Below are 18,473 nucleotides of genomic sequence, written 5' to 3'. Positions count from 1 at the left end.
TAATGTTTTATTTATTTCTGAGAGAGAGAGAGACAACGTGAGCAGGGGAGGGTCAGAGAGAGAAGGAGACACAGAACCTGAAACAGGCTCCAGGCTCTGAGCTAGCTGTCAGCACAGACCCTGACGTGGGGCTCGAACCCACAAACCGTGAGATCATGACCTGAGTGGAAGTCGGATGCTCAACCAACTGAGCCACCCAGGCACCCTGAGCTATTTAAAAAATTCTGAAGTGTTCCTTTTCCTCTTGTGTATGTTGTAAATATTTCCAACTTGTCATTTGTCTTTTCACTTTGCTTCTGGTATCTGATAGGCATCTATTAACTTTTTTTATTTCTGGCTCTTAGATTTTCTGTCTTGTCAATGAGGAACTTCTTCAATCAAAAATTATAAAAATATTTCCCTATAGTTTCTTCTAGTAGTTTTATAGATTTTTAATGTTTAGATCATTCATCCATCTATTCTTTTATCTAACTTTAAGTGATGTAAATTAAATTTTCCCTTAGTAGATAGCCAACTATTTTCTTTAAATATTTTGTATTTATTTCTAGGAGAGAGAGAGACAGCGTGAGCAGGGGAGGGTCAGAGAGAGAGGGAGACACAGACTCCGAAATAGGCTCCAGGCTCTGAGCTGGCAGTCAGCACAGAGCCCGACGCGGGGCTCGAACCCACAAACCGCGAGATCATGACCTAAGCGAAAGTCGGACGCTTAACCGACTAAGCCACCCAGGCGCCCCGATAGCCAACTATTTTAACATTATTTCCTGAGTAGTCAATTTTCCAGTTGAAATGTTAATTTTATCTTATCCTAAATATTTATATATATGCATGGTTATTTCTTGATTTTTAATTTTCTCTTTGAAGCAGAATTGAAGAATAAGATATATGCAAAAGTGCACAGATTGGAAGTAAAAACCTTGTTGATTTTTATAAGGCAAACAGACCATATAACCATGAGGTAGGTGAAAAATATAATTATCACTATTTCAGAAACCTCTGTTTTCTAGGTAGTTAATCGTGTCGTCAAATATTGACAGCTATGTTTGTAAAAAATATATCTTTCTTTTGTCCCTACGGTATTAGGAAGGTCTCCAGAAATGTTAAAAGCAAGGACTTCCTTGTCTTATTCCTCTTTTAAATAAGGAAAGCGTTTGATCTTTTGTTATTTAATATGAGGTTGGCTTCAGGTTCTTGGTAGATTTCTTCTCAGTAAAGCCAAGGATTTGTTTCTATTCCACACTTATGAACGTTTGAAGAGACATACCCAGGAATTAAATTTTTGTGAAGCAACAGGCAGAATTGTCCACTGACGTTGTCCACAGCTGATGTTGTTTCGGCTGGCTTGCTTGGACATCAGGCTAGTTGGGACAAGGATGCTTCTCCTAGTTGAGTAGGAGAAAGCTTTGCTGAAATGCAGCCACCCCATCCTCACAAGAGGAACTGCCAAATCCGACCACCCCAGGGTCTTCGGTAAGACAGATGACTGACCTTCTCAGGTAATTCCTATAAACTGCTTTTATTCCAAATCCAGAGAGCCCAGTGCTCAGCAGCCTGAGTGTTCTCTCCCCCTACAAGTTTGACTCTCGTGCTTGAATTATAAGGAAAAGTTGAGGATGTGGAGAGGTGGTAGAGGGGAGGGGGTTACATTACCTCTGCTAGAACAGTCTACATATCCTCTGAGTCAGCAGTGCCCTGGCTTGGTTGGCCTCCCTGTGACAGGCTGGGAGGAATAGTGACAGGTCCGTCTATGCCATCTCTTCTCTTGCTAACCACTAAAATACCTGTTTCCCTTTCTCCCCAAGAAAGTATTCCTTCACCCATGTTGTGTGACATTGTGGAATTCATCCTGAACTCTGTGGGTACAGATGGTGCCTCAGACTGGAACCACCAGGTGGGGAAATTATATAAAATGTTGTAGCATTTATCAAGATTGTCATATTTTTTAAGACAATCTGTTAATGATTTGAATTATATTAATAGATATTTTAATGTAGAACTTTTCCTTCTTGTGATAAACCCTGTTGTCTTAGAATCCTAGGCCTGATTTGCCAATATTTGTTTGTCATAAAAATTTCTATTCATGAGTAAGAGGTATCTGTAGTGTCTTTGTAAATAATAATGATTTTGATACAATGCTGGATAAGCTTTTCATCTTTATTCCTATGTTCTGAATCTATTCTCTTTACATTTGGTATAATTGGCCAGTAAAACTGGGTCTTGTGCATTTTGGGGACGGATATGTACTGACTGTGCTTTCAATATATTTTTTCATTATTGTTTAAGTTTCTTATCTCTTTTAAAATGCAAATCCTATAGCTTAAGCCTTTCTGGGAAATTTTCTGTAACTGTCCATTTCATCTAATTCCCTCCAACCCTAATGGATGGGAATCAATCTCTGTTACTGGCTTACTTAAAAAAAATATCTCCTTGTTCCTAATTTTATTTATTGATACTTTTGATCTTTCCTTAAAAAAGATTTTCTAAAGTTTGGTTTCTAAAGAATTAGTTTTTAAATTCTTTCCACTCCCCCCCATTTTTAACTCATTAATTATTCTATTATCTTTATAAATATCAACTACTTATTATAAGTTGATTTTGTTATTGTAATTTGGCTTCTTGTATTAAATGCTTAGTTCATTTATTTTCAATTCTTTCTTGACAGCTAATAGATGCATTTAAGTCTATGATTTTTTTGCTAAGTGCTTCTTTGCTCATCACATAGATTTTGTCAGTAATTTCTTAATAGTCTCTATTTTCATTTTTGATTTCCTTTTTAATATAAGTAATTTAGGTGGGTATTTTTAAATTTCAAAGACACAGATATTATTTTAGCTGCTTTTCATCTCACATATTAAGCAAATTGTTTTTTGATTCATAATATATTTCCATTTTTTCCCCCAAGTCAGTACATTCAGTAAGTTCTGTCTCATTCTCCTGAAAGTTGCATTGTATTATGTTTTATGGATGCATCATAATTTATTTAACCCTTACCATACAGGTAGAAATGTAGATTCTTTAGAATTTTTGCTCTTGCAAAGAGTACCACAAAATATCCTGTACTTCCATGTTCATGTGCAAGTACTTCTTCAGGAGAGCATCCTAGAATTGGAATCATAGGGCCAAAACTTATATTTTAAATTAGATAGATATTATCCAATTAGGCTTTAAAAGGCTTTATTAATATACATGCACAATACTGCTATTTTCCTTCATCCTAACCATTAGTAGATGGCAGTCAGTTTTTTGTGTGGGGCGGTGCCAATCTGATTGTAGAAAGAAGAATAATGGCTGTCAAAGATGCCCATGTCCTGGTTCTGACAACCTGGCAAATTTTACTTTGCAAATGTGATTAAGGTTATGGACTTTGAGATGGGGAGATTATCCTGATTATCCTATTTGGTTAGGGCCAACATAATCACAAAATATCTTGGGAGGGGTAGAGGGAGGTAGAAGAGGGTATCAGAGAAATGCAACATGAGGACTTGAGCCACTGTTGCTGGCTTTAAAGGTGGAAGTAGGAAACTATGATCTAGGGAATGTGGTAGCTTCTAGAAGCTGGGGAAGACATTCCATAGCCAGCAAGGAAACCAGGACCTTAGTCCTATCACCACAAAGAAGTGAATTCTATAAATAACCCGAATAAACAGAAAGCACAGCTCCACAGAGCCTCCAGAAAAGAAGATTGCCTACCATCACCTTGATTTTAACCTGTTGAGATCCATGTTGGCCTTCTGACCTATGGAGCTGTAAGATAATTAATTTGTGTTGTTTTAAGTTACTAAGTTGTGATAATTTGTTATAGCAGAAATGGAAAATGAATATGCTAATGCTTAAGTTTTCCTTCCCACATAAGTAGTAAGGTGGAACATTTTGTTTTTAATTTATAGTGTTAGTGAATCATGATTAGGTTGAAGGTCTTATTTTTAAATCGTGTTGATATTTCTTTTGAGGACTAGTGTGCTAGGATGGATTACGTGCTCTGATTGTACCCTACCTGATACACTGGTATATGTCAATGTTCCATTTTTATCTGAAAATAATGCATATTCACTGTTTATTTGGAATAAAATGATATATTGCTATACAGATTTATTAAATCAAACTTAAATAGTTATTCAATCCTTTATATCTTGTTTTTTTTTTTCTTATTTGCTTTCCATTCATTCAGCTTTGCATATGCCTATGTCTTTCTCTTTTCATTATTTTTCCCAGAGTTTGCTCTAGTTCTTTTTTATTTTGTTTTTTTTTCTAGTGCTTCTAACTTATAGTCTTTATTTCTATTCTTTCAATATTTATCCTTGATATTGTTGCCATGTATATTTAAGCAAACACCTAACATTCATATACTAACACCCTTCCTGTACATTTTAGTACCCTTGACCTTCTGAATAACATGCTGGAACACTTCAGTAGTGTGTCTTTGTCTAACGTGGAAAATTAGGCATCATCATTATTATAATATTTGTTATATTATTTAATACAAATTATTTTAGTTAGATTTATCTACGTGTCAGTCAGTTTCTTTTTTCTTTGTGTTTGGTATATTGCAGATGCATTACAACTTTCAAGGTCTGAATTTCTTGTGATCCAATTTGGACTACATTGTGTTTCTTGTATTTGTGGGTTCATTATCTTTTATCCATTCTAGAAAATTCTGTCATTGTCTCTTCAAATAGTTCTTATCTTCTATTTTCTTTATTCTTTCTTGGGAATTTGATTTGGTTTGTGTTAGGCCTTCTCATTTTATCTTCTGGATATCTTCATTCCTTTCCACATTTCCTAATCTCTTTAATTTCTGTGTTGTCGTTAACTGTGTTTATCAGTGTCTAATATACTCCTTTATCCATTGATATATTGATGTCAACAATTTTATTTTACATTTCCAAAATTTTATTTGCCTTTTTAAAAATGTAGTCACTCTGGATAGTCTTTTGCTTGCTTATTTTGCTATTTCCATTGGGGAAAAAAAACCATCTTATACAAGTTCTTTAATAGTGTATACCTGATAATTTTATTATGTGAAGTTCTTAGGTATTTAAGTTTGTGTTTATTATTGACTGTTGAGTTTCATTCAAAGAAACCGGTTTTTTTCCGTGTTTACATTCCCTTGACTAAAGGCTCATTTATGTTTGATTTGAATTTGTGGAAATCTCAAGGGCCAAAATTGCTGATGCTTTCTCCCAGAGTATATTTGCTATTTCTTTTTCTGGAGACTAGTCACTAGAGGGTACTAGTGACTTTAAACCAGGAATGCAGTCACCTTGGTACACTTGGGAACCAAGCCCTAGTGCAGTGCTGGAAACTTAATCCTTCAGGCACCCCTACCTTTCATATTTTCCTAAAACATATTGTTTCTTGCTTAGTTACAGCTTTCTTTTTCTTTTTCTCTTGGAGTTTTCCTTAATTTCCTGAAAGATCAACAAAACATTAAAAAAAATTTTTTTAAATTACCCTGGATCTAAACGCTTTGTAGTGAGACATCCTTCAAGATATCTGTTGCTTCGTCTTCCCTAGAAACTACCTTCTTGAATATCTAATACTTGGCTTTTTATATTTTAAATTTGTATAATTAACTACATTGATATTCTGTTATTCAGCTATTTTATTACATATTTATTTTAGTAAGTATAATTTGAAAGTTTCAATTATTTTTTATTGTTGCTCATCATTTATTTTTTTACTTAAAAATTTTTTGTATGGGGGGAGGAGAATGAGTGGGGGAGGGGACAGAGGGAGTGAGAGAGTCTTTAGCAGGTTCCAGGTTCAGCATGGAGTTCCACACAGGGCTCCATCCCATGACCCTGGGATCGTGACATGAGCCCAAATCAAGAGTCGGTAGCTCAACTGGCTGAACCACCCAGGTGCCCCAAATTTTCTTTTATTTTTTAAATAAAGGCAATATTCTGAAAACTTTCCAAGAATATTTTTAAATGAAAGTTAAGCATTTTTACTCTTTCCTATATTAATTCTGATCTGTGGCAATTAGTTCTCCATATCTGAGTTCTATTCCTCTCTTATTTTGCTTTCTTATACATTGTTTGTCAATCTTATTTGTTGGTGATTTTTGACTGCCCATGTGTATTTATAGATTAGGGTCTATAAGAAGACCTAATTAGTAGCTATCATCATATTTTTCAGAGTCTGGGGATCTACAGTCTTAGGACCGTCATTGCATGTTTCTATCACAGGCATTAGAGCTTTTATGGTTTTGTGGAAATAGGGATTGAATCTTATGACTGGGTGGCATTTTTGTTGGATTTTTCTTTTTTTATAAGGAGGCTCTTTGTCTTTGTGATGGCTATTATTTCACTTGTCTCAGGACTTACTCTGTTTTCTCTCTGGCATAGAACTAGGTAATGAATGAATCTGCCTCCTTCCCATGGTCCACTTTTCCTCCCAGCTCTCACTGGGAGCTCATCACTGATCGTGATGTTTTTTCGGATTTCTAGGGAAAAACTCACATTTGGGGGGCTACTCTTTCACATGATTTTTGGTTCCTTTTGAAGTTTTTGGTTTCTTAGCTCTGTTGCATTTTATCCAACATTCATAAACACACACACTCGTACACACTCAGCAGCTCTGGCCCAAATGCTGTGCATAGGAGGGGCCTTCCCAAACCAGGTGGGGAGAATGAATTGTGCATGTGCTGATCACAAATCTTTAGTTTTTCAGAGCCCCGGAAAATAAGGTGTGTCCGGCCAGCAGAGGACCTGAATAAGAACCCACCTGATAATAGCCTGTGTTGTCAGCTTTGGCTGCTGTTTCTCCTTTTCCCGCAGATGTGAGTACAGTTCCTTCCAAAGACCACTTGCCTCTACCTCTGTGCAAATCACAGACCACATCACCTTCACGTGCCTAGGGTCTCTGACAGCTAAAGGAGCTGGGTCCCTCAGTGCTGGGATCATATTGCATGCCCAGATCTAGAGCCATAGGGGATTGGCAGTACTCCACGCCCACTCCTGAGACAAAGGCTCACCACAGCCTTGGCATTACCCAGGTGCCAACCTCTCACTGAAACACACCAACCTCCCAACACAAACGCTTGATGCCTGAAATACAGCGGATTAGACATTGTCACAACTACCCCCCGGGGCGACTATCCCAGTGAATGAGATGGAATCCCACTGAAGCCTTCAGAGGCACAAGTTGAACCCAAGGGAAAAAACAGCCCTGACTCCCAAGATCTACTAACAAGTTCACAGTCTACAGTGGGTCCCTAAGGCACTTGGGCACCCCATCTGGACACTGCTCTCGAGAAAGAACAAAATGCCCAGTCAAATTAGTGCACCTCATAGCAGTAGGGGGAGTAAAAATAAGAAACACTCATAGAAAAATGCAAAAAACCCCTAGGTGCTCACGCACATCCTTAGGGCTAGATGTTCGAGGAGTCTGCATTTCGTCCCAGGAGAGCATCTCTGTCCACCAGCATTTGCCCTGGAGAGCAGCCTCAGGGCACCACTGTCTGTTTCTGACCAGCCCATCCATCAGCACCCTGTGACTGGGGAGCTGGCTCCTGAACCCAGTACAGTCCCACCCTTTCCAGTCAGGAAATGCTTTCTCCTTTGCGCACCATCTAGGCTGCTCAGGGACAGAGCTGGGGCCAAGTCATCGTGGGTGGAGTCTGAGGTTTCCCAGGAAGGCAAACAGGGTGCAGTTGAAGCCCACAGGGTGTGGTATGGGACCTCCGGTATGTAGGGGAGTAAGTACCGGTTCTGACGGTAGGTAGGGCAGGGAAAGGATGGGTGGGCTTGAGATGAGTGTCAAGGGTGGCTCAGAAAATAGCAGAATCTGGCCCAACGGGAGGCAGCCACAACCATACTTCCCAGTGGAAGCCCCAAGGGGAATCTAGGGAGATCTACAAGGCACACACCCAATTCATACAATCTCCAATTCTGTGCACTCCTCTTGTGCCAAGAGTCACAGAGCAATGGTGTCTCACCCGAGCAGCCTGGCCAGGTGCGGGGAACATGGTCTGTATCAAATTCTGTGCACCAGAGTGAACTGCACATAGGTGGACCCCAAAACTATAGCCTTCTTAGAGCCCAGAGGGTCCAGAGCAGCCAGGCAGGCTCCTGGCTTGGAACCCTGGGGCCCCAATCTGACATCTCTCAAAGTCCAAGGCCACAGCCAACCAGAATGCATTTTATACTTAAAAAAAAAAATAGCAATGATTTGGAAATATTCATATAGCACACCACTCACCCATTTAAACTATACAATCAGTGATTTTTAAATATACTTAAAAAGTTGTGCAACCGTCATCACTAATTCCAGGAGAGTTTTCATATTTTAGCACCTAATAAAGAAACCCCATATACTGGCAGTCACGTTCTATTCCTCCCCCGCCGCCCCCCCACCCCCGTCTCTGGCAACAAGGGATTTACTTTCTGTTTTGATAGATTAATCTATTTTGAAAATTTCATGTAAAAGGAATCATACAGTATATAGTCTTTTAAGTCTGGCTTCTTATGCTCACCATAATGTTTTGAAGATTCATCTGTGTTGTACCATGTATCAGTACTTTATTCCTTTTATGGTTGAATAATATTCACTTATCTGGGTGTACCACATTGTTTATCCATTCATCAGATGATGGATATTTGAGGTGTTTCAACCTTTTGACTCTCTTGAATAATGCTGCTGTAAATACTCATACACAAGTTTTTGTGTGGACATATATCTGTTTTCAGTTCTCTTGGTGACATGCCTAGGAGAGGAATTGTTGGTCCCCATAGATAACTCTATGTTTAATTTTTGAGGAACTACCAAACTGTTTTAGAAACTGGCTATACAATTTTGCATTCCTACCAGGTATGTATGTGGCTTCCAGTGTCAACCCATGCTTGCCAATGCTTGTTATTATACATCTTTTTGGTTATAACCATTCTGTTCTAGTGGTTATGAAGTGCTGCCTCATTATGGTTTTAATTTGCATTTATCTGATAACTGATTTTATTGAATATCTTTTAATGTGCCTGTTAGGTTTTTTAATTATATTTTTTTAATTAAAAAAATTTTTTAACATTTATTTATTGTTGAGAGACAGAGAAGGACAGAGCATGAGCAGGGGAAGGGCAGAGAGAGAGGGAGACACAGAATCTGAAGCAGGCTCCAGGCTCCAAGCTGTCAGCACAGAGCCCGACGCGTGGCTAAAACCCGCAGACTGTGAGATCATGACCTGAGCTAAAGTTGGCGCTTAGCCGACTGAGCTGCCCAGGCACCTGCCTGTTAAGTTTTTATATATCTAGATCCTTGCCAGTTTTTAAATTGGGTTTTTTTTTTTTGTCTTTTTATCATTGAGTCATGAAGTTTATATATTCTAGATATAAATCCCTTGTTATATACATGATTTGTGTGTATTTTCCATTCTGTGGGTTGTGTTTTCACCTTCTCGAGGTGTTCATTTGAGCAAAACATTTTGAGCATTCATGAAGTCCACTTATCTATTTGTCTTCAGGTTCTTATGCTTTTGGTATTATATCTCAGAAAACATTGCCTGATCCAAGACCACAAAGAGTTACTCCTCATTGCTTTTTTTCTAAGAGTTTTATGGTTTTAGTTCTTAAATTTAGGCCTGTGATCTATATTGAGTTAATTTTTGTATGTGGTATGAGGTAGGGACATTTTTCTAATATTTTTCTTTAATTCTTGGGATATGGTAAAAAATTCTTTTAACATAGTATAATAGCTAATTTAAATTCTTTATCTAATAAGTTTATAATCTGGGCTTCCCAAGAGCAGTATCTATTAAATGCTTTTCCTTCCGGTATATTGGCCATATTTCCCTGTTTCTTTGAGTATGTTATACTTTTTTTGTTGTTGGAAAGTGGACATTTAAAATAATATAATGTGGTAATTTTGGATATTAGTTTCCCCTTACATTTGGAGGTTCTTGTTGTTGCTATTTTTGGCATTTTTTTTGTTTGTGACTTTCCTGGAATAATTATGTAAAGTCTGTGTTCTTTGTTATGTCTGATCACTGATGACACCTCTCGGTTAGCCTACTGGTCAGCTTGTGACTGGACAGAGATTTCCTTAAATGCCTTATATGGATACGTCTCCCAGCCTTTGCTTCGGGTCTCTCTGTGTGTTGGGCCTGTCTTGAATGTTCCTACAGGCAGCTTATAACTCTGCCTTAGCTTCAACTTTCTGTTGGTCCAGAGCCTCAAGGTCTGCCAGTGGTGAGAGATAAGTATGTTCTTAGTTCTTCCTGGATATGCACACAATCCTGAACATGCGTGTGACATTGTACTTTCCAATAATATGTCAGAGTTTTTCAACACCCTCTTTGGACACTTCATTCCCCAGTTTTTCCTTTTAAACTCTTTTGGTCATCCTCTTACTAGCCCCAACTGATAATACTGCCTCAGGAAACTACTACATTAAACAATTGCCACATTAAGTGACATTAAACATTGTTGATTATTTTCAACAAATGCCTCGGGGATAGGTCAATTTGCACAGAGTGCCCTCGCATCAGGTTAAATAAAGACAAATCTTGAGAATGGTACTTTTCAGGTTGCTATTAAACAGGTCAAATAGTAACATTCTCTGGGCTTTGGGGGAAATTCCAAACCCATTTTGCCCTCTCCCGTGGTTGCTAAGCTTAAGGGTTTCACAGTTACCATCATTGTGAAGCTGTTGGTTTTCACATGTTCTGCAAGATCTGGAAGAGGAGATGGGTTGAGAGCAAGTTACAATGCCACAAAATTTGCTTTTTTAAAATCAAGTTTCAGCTGTTTTTCTTGAATAAACAGACACTCAATGGACTATGGCAAGTCTTAATATCAGAGTTCTGAAAAAAGTTGGTTTTCATAATTTTTGCTACTGTTCTTTCTCATTGCTTTTACAGAGAGGCAGATTTTCAGAAGTTCTAACTGCCATTCTTGAAGTGCTCTAATGTATTGAATGTTGATCTATTTTCTAATTTGGTGTTTTGTTATACTCTTAATTTTGAAAACAATTTAAAATACAGAGTAATACAAAGATTGCCATAAAGAAGCATAAAGGACAACAATATACCTCACTCTCATAGTCTTTTTTTTTTTTATCATTGTTGTACCTTTTTGGAATTTATCAATAATACAAAATTGCCATGGTTTTATTATTTGGCTGTTTCTGTCCTGTGAAGTTTTCTTTCTTAAGAAGCGCTCAAAGAAATTGACAACCTGGATTCATGGCTAGGAGTGCAGGCTTTGTTTTATGAAAAACACGGGCTTAATCTTTTTATCTTATAAGTGTATGCCTTTAGAAATATTGTTAATGTCTCTGACTTCCAATCATTTCATTTATAAAATAGAAATCATAATACATACCTCATAGGGTTATGTTGAAGATTGAATGACACAATGTATATAAAGCTTTTTCCTCAATAAATGGCACCTATTACTGTTTAAAATTGAAACTGGTGGTTTAGATATAATTTCATTTGGGAAAATTAGCAGGTGGGATGTTTTATTCATTGTCAGAAATGTAACGTCCTCCCACCTCTTTCATTTGGTTACTTTGAAATTTTCCATAGTAATTTTTCTGCTGTGATTTCTTTTGGTATCATTTATTTATATATTTCAGTTCTAAAGCACAGCAGAGTCCTTCCTCAAATAGTATCCCCACCAATTGCACTCATCTACTTCCTCCCTAGGGCCAGGAAACGTAGGAGAGGCTACTTTCTATCCTGACTGAGCAGTAGATTGAACAGTCATAGGCTTAACACTTAAGGTACCATAATGATTTTAAATACATAACTTTCATGCTAATAATAAACACTGATGTTTCACAGAATGTTCTATATCTTTACTAGGTAAGTATATATAACCAGTCCTAGAGAGCAATAGCATCCATGTGTCAAAATATCACTTGCTTTTGTATTTTCTGATATTAGATATCATGGTTATCCAGTAGTAGGTACTAAATATAACTAAGAGATAAAATGAAAAGGATATCACTTTTATAATTTTCAGTACTACTTACACAAATAATAATGACAAAAGTTAAATTCTGTAGCACTCACACAAATAACAAATTTAAGTAAATGTATATGCAAACTTTTTAAAAATAGTTTTCTCAAATAAAACAAAAATATTCCACATGATCTTGCTTTTGGGACTCACAATAAATAATTGTACACTATTTTGTTAAGCTATACTTGAAATCTTAGGTACTTGATGAGCTGAAATTTATGATAAAATTATAATTTTTGTTACCAAGCTTGACTTTGAGTTTCCCGCTTATGACGTTTATTGGAAGTAGACTACATCAAGAGTATCAGTTGGTTTAGAAAGTGTGTGAATTTTGTCAGTCCAAATGTGATCGTTCTTCTCAAGCATCAGGGCACCTCCTTAGTCTAGTCCCGTTCTACTTTCTCACTGGGTTTTGGTGATGATCGTCTATGCTATCCATGTGTGTGATTTACTCACTGAGTTCAGTGACCATTTCCAGAGATAATCAATTTCTCTGTGCTCTTTGATTTTTTCTCTCCTTCATTTAGCTAGAGATTTAGAAAATAGTTATTTTCTCACATGTTATAGGTGATTTGAAGAGTTTTGTGAAATGCAACATGTTATTTTTTTTTCCAAGGCTGATGGAAGTTAGAGAGTGAGCCCAGAATATGTGTAGAGAAAAGGTAATTGAAATTGAGTCCCAAATTCAAACTTCATAGACCACAGTGTTACCATAGTCATCTATGACATTGGGCTGGCAGTTTCTTTATTGGTAAGAGTGAATCTAGAATTACTTGATAAGTGCCATCCGTAGTGCTTTTTTTTTAGGATGCAAAGAGATTTTTTTCCCCACGTAAAAATTAGAGAAAGGGTAATATTTATAGAGGGCTGCAGTGTTCAGATATAGTGATGAGAAATTCTTCACACATTACTTAAACTCTACCTGAGTCCTGATGAATAGTAATTACATTTTATTTCCTTTTTTTTTTTCCAGATGAGGACATTTTTTGCTTAAAGAATGTTAATATTTTGTGATAGGTCATACCACAAGTAGAGATGGTACCATGATAGAAACCTAGGTCTACCAAATACCTAATTCTACTCCATTTTTGAAATACTTTTCTTAGAGCCACATAAAGAATCGTGCTCATATTAAGGAAGTAACCTACCACTTTTATGAAATAAAAAATATTAGAGAACAGTTATGCAATTTTTAGAATAGCTAAGTGGTTCAAGAATGACAGCAGTAGTATCTTTCCCAGATGTTGATAGGCAGGGAAATAAAAATCAGGCCAAGTTACTTTTCCTCATCCTTTTTCCCTTACCCACCCTCCCCCCACCAATTTATTAACTTAATTTAATATTTCAGTTGATTATAAAACAAAACAAAAACCCTAAATATATGTCCTATTTCTACAATACAGAATGGCTATATATCCACCCATAAAGAACCTGTTGACCATCTGACTTAATAAGAGTCATTTTTTCATGGGGACACTAATAATTCTCATTATTTTATACTTTATTTCCTGTATAGATCCAGAGTTCTTTCTGGAGTCTATTCAATGAGTCAAGGACATTTAGTACCTTCTATGTTTAATAATTTCTGTGACCCATCCAGATCCACCCTCCCCACTTCTATCTCTTGTTCCGTGTTCTGGGAGACTGACCTTTATGAAGTGCATCAACAGGATCGCCTGCTTTCTGGCTGCCTGTTCGGTTACCTGTTGTAGTCACCATCAGGGGATTGGAGGGCTGAAGGAGAATAAGATCGGGATATTTTTTCTTCCTGATATGTTTCCTGCCATATTGCCATAAGGTTGTTGGAATCTGTCCACAACAGACCACTGCTCCCGTAGCTAGAGTTCCTCTATTCAGGTTTCAGCAACTTCTCCCTTTCCATTTTTCTTCAGACCTAGGAGTAATAACACCTATGGCTTGCTGGTTTCCCTTATGCCTGCCTACAGTTTTGTAAATAGACCCTTTATTATAACCTTTGAGTGTGAAATCTGTTTCCTCCTTGGAGCCTGAATTAAACCCAGCTAAACACTGAGCAATGTACTCTAGACAGAACAGAAGAGTGATTCCTAATTTAGGGGAGAGACACTACTAACAAGCAGAAAAAAAAATGACATCAGAACATATGCAATGAAATATACAAATACAAATTAATATTGCCAAGTGGCCCATAATGAATGCGGCATGGAAAAGAGACACTGGAGTTAATGAGGTTTATCCAATCTTTAAAATATAAGTTTGGTAGTGTAAAGCAAAGTATTTTTTAGAGTTGCCATCAGTGTAAATTCGAAGCATTTTTGTTCTCAAGTTCATGTCTCAAGACATGACTTGATGAGAATGACAGAATTGGATCATCTTGGATATAAACACAAAGCAATTGATTTCAGAATATGATAAATGCGAGCTCCTCTCCCTTGAAGATATTGAATGGTATCGTTCTCATGGTATGTCTTCATGGAATTTGACTTTTGCATGGTACAGTCTTTTGGAAGTTGATCACTGGGTGATACAGGCTTAGAGGAAATTGACCTTTGGGTGGTACAGTTCCTAGAGAATTTGATCTGGAGTGATATAGTCCTTATCTAATTTGACCTCTATAGTCATTGGATAAGTGTTCAATGGGATATGTGCTACAATATTCAGTGAAGTTGTAACTCATATCTCATAAAGGACTTGTGCCAGAGTTTATAAAAACTTTTATAGTAATAAGACAAACAGTCCAATTTTTAAAGTGGACAGAGCTTTTTTTTTTTTTTTTACAAATAGTTTTTTGTCAAATTAGTTTCCACGTAACACTCAGTGCTCATCCCCACAAATGCCCTCCTCCATGCCCATCCCTCCTCCCCCCCACATCCATCAGTCCTCAGTTTTTGTCAGTGTTCAAGAGTCTCTCATGGTTTGCCTCTCTCCCTTTCCCCCACCATTTCCCCCCTCCTTCTCCTCCTTGTTCCTCCATCAAGTTCCTCCTAATCCTCCTCTACGTGCTAACATATGATATTTGTCCTTCTCTGCCTGACTTATTTTGCTCAGCATAACACCCTCAAGGTCCATCCATGTTGCTACACATGGCCAGATTTCATTGTTTCTCATTGCCATGTAGTATTCCATGGTATAGATAAACCACATCTTCTTGATCCATTCATCTGTTGATGGACACTTAGGCTCTTTCCATGTTTTAGCTATTGTGGAGAGTGCTGCTATGAACATTGGGGTACATGTCCTCCTATGCATCAGCATTTCAAGTGGACAGAGCTTTTAAATAGACAATTCGTAGAGTGACATATGAAAAAATGCTCAACATCATATAGTTAGTAGGGAAATACAAGTTAAAATCATATTGAGATACTACTGTAGACCCACTATTGTGACAAAAGTTAAAAAGGTCAATAAGGGGCACCTGGGTGGCTCAGTCGGTTAAGCATCCGACTTCAGCTCAGGTCATGACCTCATGGTTCGTGGGTTTGAGCCCTGCGTTGGGCTCTGTGCTGACAGCCAACTCAGAGCCTGGAGCCTGTTTCAGATTCTGTATCTCCCTCTTTCTCTGACCCTCCCCTGCTCATGCTGTCTGTCTGTCTCTCTCTCAGAAATAAATAAAACATTAAAAAATAAAAAATAAAATAAATAAAAAGGTCAACAAATAACCAGTGATAATGGGTTCATGGTATAACTGGGAATCCTTACACATTGTTGATGGGAATACAAAATAATAGAGCCACAATGGAAAATAGGCATTTTTAAAAAATAAACAGACATCATATGATTTAGCAATCCCACTTCTAATTATTTAACAACAATAAAAAATACAAACAAGTCCACACAAAGGCCTATCTGTACTCAAATGCACATAGAAGCTTTATTCATTGTAACCTCAAAATGAAAATAAGCCTAGTTTGCTTCAAATGGTGAATTTATAAATAAATAATGTTATAGTCATACAATGGAATGCTATTTAGGAGTAAAAAGGAATAGGCTACAAATAGCTGGGTCCTTGTGGATGAATCTCAAAAGTATTATGCTACGTGAGTAAATGCTGTAAGACCCTATGTATAAAATACACTAGAAAGGGCAGACCTATAGGGACAGAAAACAAATCAGTGGTTGGCTAGAGCTGGGGGTCATGGAATTGATCATCTCTGAAGAGAAATAAAGGAACTTTTCTAGATGATGGAAATATTCTGATTCTTAATTGTGGTGGTGTTTACATGACTGTGTGCATTTGTCAAAATTCATCAAGCTACATTTAAAAAGAGTGAGTTTTATTGTATATCATTATATCTCAAATAAAGTTGACTTTGAGAAACAAGAAAAAAAGCATTTAGCAAAATCTACTTCTTGATAACAGATGGATATTCAGTTACCCTCTGAAATTGTTAATAACATATTTTGCTATTGGGCGTATTTCAGTGTAATTCACCTTACTTGGAATTTCTAGCTCTAAAAGATATATAATTACTTATAATTCTTAATTGGATGTTATTGGAAGTGGAGTAAGCTCATGGAATTTATTATTATTATTATTATTATTATTAGCTAAATAATCTCAATTATTTGCTCTTGTGCAACAGAAATACTTTTGCATATTATGAATGATAGATAAGGATGATAAGGATGAAGTAGCTGAAAAATTCTGAGAGAGGAGGAAAGACTAGAGTCAAGGGTGCTTGAAAATGGTAATTTCCAATTAAGGAAAACCCAGCAATTCAAAGAGTTGTATCCAACAGAAACCAGTTTTGTGTAAATCTAAACCAGTCAGACTACGATGTTACTTTTAGAGTTACCTGGAAGAGTTCAGGAAGTTAACTCCAAAAGGCGCCCCTAAGTTGTATCTCAGTAAAGCGGGGAATAAAAAGAAAGCTATTAAAATGATACATATTCAAGTCCATCTGTTTTTGAAGTACATTATATCCACTTCAATGGATGGAAGAAATAAGATTTCACAAAATAAGTTCTATGGATTTCTTAGTATTCAATTAGTTTCCAAAGCTTAGGCTGAACGACCTTTTTCCTATAAGTAAGATGTTCCTGTTGTCAATCTCTGTGTTCAAAAAGATGTCCTGGTGGTGCTATTGCGATTTTTTATCTTTATGTTTTTGTCTCAGATGCCTCCAATCTCTTCTGAAACAACAAATATGATTTCATGTCTGTGTATGATTGAGAGAATGACAAATACATGTTTTGTTGTAATCATTCCCTCACTTAAACCAGTTCAAGGTGCATTTTACAGTCCGTGATAGTTATAGGTAGTCCTGAGAAGGGTATGTAATTATAACCCACTGTGTCTACTTCTGCACTTGGACTAAAACATCTCTGTAAAAAAAAAAAAAATTTATCCAACTTTTGTTTTGGTTATTTCCACTAAATCAGAAACAGCTATTAATCAGTAAGTTTTTGACATTATCTGTCACCATCAATGAAATGACATAAAGAAAAACTGAATTTCATATCTCTGAGAAGTGGGTGTATTAAATGCCAGAGATTTTTTGGATGATTCATTTAAATTAAAATGGTTGAAAGCCTGCTGACAGAATCCGAAAGGAACTTGGCAGTGCATTCCTAGTACAGACTTTGAACAGACCGGATCTTTGCAGATTTTATTAAAGGGTGTTTCCCTCCCTTTCTGCTTTCTCCAGTCAATGAAACTGTTGTTATAGGAGATAATGGGGATTGATCCTTAAATATGTTTGAAGGATAAATTAAAACTAGTTATGTTAATGATATCTCTGGCTTTTTGGAACAATTTAAATGTATTAATTCATTACTTATTAGGATTTACACCAATATTTTTACCTTCCCTCAAAAAGTTGATAAATTTAGCAGGGAAAGTAAGACATATATGTACATCTAACAAAGTAGAAAATACATTAAATGAAAGAGGACTATATAAATTTCTTATTCAGATCAGAAGGAGCCATAGCTTCCCAGGGTAAAAGATCATGAAAGGCTTTCTGGAAAAGGTGGCATTTAGTCCATACTTAGAAAACAATAATGGCAGGATAGGGAAAGGCATTCAAGTTAGAGGGAATAGATTGGCTGAAGGCAGGAAAATTTTGGATGTGTATAGAGAACTGGGAGTAATGCAATTTGGCCTGAAACAGAGTAAAGTGGAAACAAAGTGGGACTCTAGATGCATGACGAGCTAAGGAATTTGGATTTTTTTTCCACAGGCAGTTGAGAAATCAGCAGGAATGCAGCCATTGGAGAATTCAGATTTTCAAAGAATTCCAATTGCCTTGTAAGAGGTGTTTAGAAGTCATTTAACAGAAATTTATTATTAATTTTTCTAATTTCACTTCTCTCTTCCCTCTGATATGTTATAATGTGTCAAAAGTAAACTTTCTAATATTTCCAAGTTACATCTGATGGCAACTCAAATCAACGTAATTATTTGCTAAACCTCCATTATGTGCAAAGCACTTTTTGTCAATTGTGAGATACTGCTCCTCAAAACTTTCTTCTTTCTTCCTTTCCTCCCTTCCTCCCTCCCTCCCTCCCTCCTTCCCTCCTTCCCTCCTTTCTTCC

The 18,473-nt window shown here is 36.8% G+C and overlaps 1 long non-coding RNA gene across 1 annotated transcript in view; it reads left to right on the top strand.

The window, feature by feature from the left end:
- Positions 1-900: 900 nt before the first annotated feature.
- LOC144244147 (uncharacterized) overlaps positions 901-18,473 on the top strand; it is a 47,523-nt gene continuing 29,950 nt past the window's right edge. Inside the window, exons 1-3 of the long non-coding RNA XR_013338848.1 lie at positions 901-955; positions 1,800-1,888; positions 6,662-6,778. This is a non-coding gene — a long non-coding RNA (uncharacterized LOC144244147). The remainder of the gene's footprint in view (positions 956-1,799; positions 1,889-6,661; positions 6,779-18,473) is intronic.

This window comes from Crocuta crocuta, unplaced genomic scaffold (genome assembly GCF_008692635.1).
Source record: "Crocuta crocuta isolate KB4526 unplaced genomic scaffold, BGI_CrCroc_1.0 scaffold597, whole genome shotgun sequence".
Lineage (NCBI taxonomy): Eukaryota > Metazoa > Chordata > Mammalia > Carnivora > Hyaenidae > Crocuta > Crocuta crocuta.
This window is presented reverse-complemented; position numbering and strand designations above follow the sequence as displayed.